This window comes from Wasmannia auropunctata, unplaced genomic scaffold (assembly GCF_000956235.1).
Source record: "Wasmannia auropunctata unplaced genomic scaffold, wasmannia.A_1.0 LD336076.1, whole genome shotgun sequence".
Taxonomy (NCBI): Eukaryota; Metazoa; Arthropoda; class Insecta; order Hymenoptera; family Formicidae; genus Wasmannia; species Wasmannia auropunctata.
In genome coordinates, this window is record NW_012026814.1 from 6315978 (window position 1) to 6320031 (window position 4054).

Here is a 4054-nt window from a genome sequence, read left to right on the forward strand (position 1 = left end):
TGCTATACCACAGGACGTTCGCAGGACGTCCCTGGATGAAAATAGGACATCCTGATAACGTCCTCAAATCCCGTCCTGGACGCCCTAGGGACATCCTTAGGACGTCCTTGTGCTGTTTGGGTACATTTGGAACTCGTTAGTGATCTGACCTCCGACTCCTTTATCGCGGTTCTTAAGCGTTTTGTACCGCGTAGGGAGAAACCTTCTTGTATATACTCCGACAACGGAATCACATTCGTCGGAGCTCAAAGACAGCTCAAAAAATTTTTCGAATTTTTATGGAATGATCGTATCCAAATTAAAGTTGCTCATTTTTTGCGCGACGAAATCACGTGAAAATTCATTCCACCCAAAGCGTCTCACTTCGGCGGGCTGAGAGGCTGCCGTTAAGTCCGCTAAGTATCATTTATACAGAATCGTCGGAAAGTCACCATTGACCTTTGAAGAATTTCAGACAATAAAGCAATTCTGCGAAATAGAGTCTAACCTGAATTCGCGGCCTCTTACGCCACTTAACAACGATCCTAACGATCTTGATTATTTAAGTCTCGGTCATTTTTTGATTGGCACCGTCTTAAATAGTTTTCCTTACAATGACTTAAGGGGTTAGGCCACTGTAGCGGCGGAAAAAATAAGCATATTTTGGGAATTTTTTTTCAGCAGAACAATAAAATAAATCAAAATTCTGAAAAAGGCACTTTATTATACTTGTCATAAACTGCAAAAATAATTTTTTTCGAAGTAAAATAAAACAAAATGGTCGCTACACAGCTGTTTTAAGATAAAGTCTTTTTTTTTTAAGGGCGCGCGGCCGAACCAACTGCACCTGCAATTTTTAATTTACGGTGATCAGACAAATTTTTTTCGATTATACATGAAAATAGCTAGAGAAGTACGTAAGATTTTTTTGATATATCGATTTTTGCAAAAATGGCGCGGTTTAAAAAAAAAATGTTCAAAATTTTCAAAAAAAATCGACCTAAAATTGTTTATAAAAAAAAATTATGTAACATATCGAAAAAATCCTACGTACTTCCATGCAGAATGTAATTATGAATATATAGTTCAAATTTCAAGTCAATCGGTCAATATTTGTTCGAGTTATTGGTTCGGCCGACTTGAAAAACGTAGTTTCCAGAAAAACGCGTTTAAAGTTTTCGGTATGGAAAAATTGTTAATAAATTTTATATACCTTTAGTCAGCGATGGCTGCGCCATATAATTGGCTTTCCAAATTAACGTCCTGCTCGAGTTCTTTTTTTCTGTGAGCTTTCAAAGCAATTCGTGCCTGTTTTGCAGCGTCAGGTAATGATTGCTCTGCATGCTTAATGCGTTGCTCGTCCACCTCCAGGCACTTATTATAGCTGTTAGATCCGATTTTCATGCCCAAAGCATGTGCATAATTGATGAAAAGCTGTCGTTATAAACACAAACAGAAATATTCGTTGCAATATCTAACACATTTTTTCCACTGGAAACTGATTTTGGCGCTAAAGCCCACACCGTCGAATTCAAACTTTCATTACTGTTTTAAGTATAACCACCGATACATCGAACGAAAAGATCGTCACTGCTAAGTTCTTCATAAACAGGTTTTATTGCGTCAAAGGTTTTATTGCATCTTTACTGAGAGCTGGCTCGTGTTTATAGCTGTCCAAAGTATTCGTGGCTTTTGCTTTTTGCCAACTGCATGAATTTTCTCCTGCTGGGCATTTATCACGTTGCGGATTTTCATCTGTCGATAATTTGTGATATAGTGTCGCTCATATTTCATTTCTCATTTTTTCCACTGAGTCACTATTTCTTCAGATTGCTAATCCGTAATAAATACATAGTTAAACTGTCAATTAGCTTTCCGGTCAATTTTCCTTTTCCGCCAAGACCTTTCACTTTCTTTTTTAAATTACGCAGTCGGGTGCCCATCCTTTTTTGTACGTGGTCAACGCATTCTTTCTTATGCACTTTAAAATTCTCATACGGCTTAGCATTTACGACTTCTTTGAAGGTTTTGGAGTCCCCATCGCTTACATAATATGCGTATTTGATGTCATGTAAATTTTGAGAGCGCTGAAACATTTCAATAACTGAATCAACCTCCATCTTTCCAGCCGATCCTTCGTGATTTGCTGTACATTCGCTTGCATGGCTTTCGGCTCATTCAGAGTATTCTTCGGTGTCACTTTTTTACTCCAATATTCGCATGCTTTACAATATTTAGATTTCACGATATAATCAATGATTTTCCCTGTATTATAGCCAATTAGAGTAACTATGCCAAACAACGAAGAAAAACCTCTCTTCCTCCACGAGCCATCGCCTGATACAATAATACCATTTATTTCCCCTTTTCATTGCAAATTGCTTTCTCTTTTTTTGCAGCGTTTGATATACTTATTTTGCAAATAGCATCAGTTGCAGTAGAAATATGTTGAACAATTTTATCGTAAAAAGAATGAAACATTGGCCGGGGCAGTTCCATTAAAGCACAAAACTTTGTAATACCGTATAAGCCAACTCCAAGCAACCTCATGACAAGTACGATTCGGCGGTTAATTTCGTAGCCATTTCCAATAAACGGCCCACTTGGGATAGTTTCTTGTTTACAATTATTTTTACAGGACACTACTATCTTGAATCCTAAGCCTCTCTTGCCACTTTTAGAAAATTTCACTTCCGACTTACACACTTTGCAAACGACGAGATTTGATATTGCAGAAAAAACGGCAATAAAATTTATCAAGCGATATCCAAAAGCTTCGTCCACTTCAACATCATATAGATCTTCAGACATTTTCAGTTTCTTTGCGGAAGTGCTAACATTCAAATCTTCGGGGGCCTCTAATTCATGACGATTCAATGGTCGTCTTTGTGATATTTTCGGTTTTTTACCAGGAGTACTTTTTGACCCTTTTTTCCGCTATAAACTAATTTTTCACTCATTTTGAAAATAAAGTAAATACTGAACAGTGATATACTACAATGATAACAATACTAAACAAACTTATGAAATCAAACTGAGAAAAACATGTGGCTTGCGAATAGCGTCGTTTTTCAATCCCGTACGGTGCGTAACTGACGCTACACAGACGCTTTTCCTAAGTGTGTAAGACAAGTAACGAAATCTATAGGTCACTCAGGAGAACCTTTAATATGAAAGTCTCTTCAGGTATAAAATACATTCATTACTTACCGCTGTTTATCTGCACCAACCTCATAAATTCCAGCGCGCCGTAGTGATCGTAAAAGGCGCTCGCTACAGACTGAGAGGCGCTGCGCCAAAATTCAAAATAAAAGTATTTATACATTTTTCCCGCCTTTATCCTTTAAGCATGTCATTATTAAAATATTAAGGCATCTTTTAAGCAAAAAAAATCGATTTTTTGAAATTTCTACAGTGGCCTAACCCCTTAACCGACGTAAACGAAAATAGATTAGTGCGTTGACAGCGAATCGAGCAGGCAAGACAACACTTTTGGCGCAGGTGAAGTCAAGAATACCTGCACACCCTATAGGAACGTTCCAAGTGGAGAGCTAACAAGGGCGATCAGCTAAAACCTAACCAAATGGTATTATTAAATAACAGGGTCTGGTGCCGCTTCAATGGTTGTTGAGTCGCGTTCAAGAAGTGCATCCAGGGGCTGACAACAGTGACAACATCGTGCAAACGGCCACCATTCGCACATCGAAAGGCTCATTTACCAGACCGTTGTCCAAAATCGCAATCTTGCCCATAGACACGTAATATTTGCCTGATCGCTCACATTAATTATAAGTTTAACATAATCTTAAGTTCCGCGTTAGTTATAAGTTTGCGTAATTTCATTCATCATTATATAACGCTTACTGCGTTGCATCTTTAAGGAGCTCGAGTCAAATATGTTGCTATTTTCATTTCCTAGTCTTAGTTAGAGTGGGTAAAAATAGAGTGGAGCCAATGAGCCGGAAGTCGCCATTTTACGATTGACAGCGTAACTGAGGCGCATAAATTTAAACTACGTAAATGAACAATTTATTCTTCAATCCGCTTGTCATTTTCAAATTTAATACCCTTAAAT

General features: G+C 37.8%; 1 pseudogene; it reads right to left on the reverse strand.

Moving 5' to 3' along the window:
* Nucleotides 1-1194: 1194 nt before the first annotated feature.
* LOC105449539 lies at nucleotides 1195-2099 on the reverse strand (annotated as a pseudogene).
* Between the last annotated feature and the right edge of the window lie 1955 nt (nucleotides 2100-4054).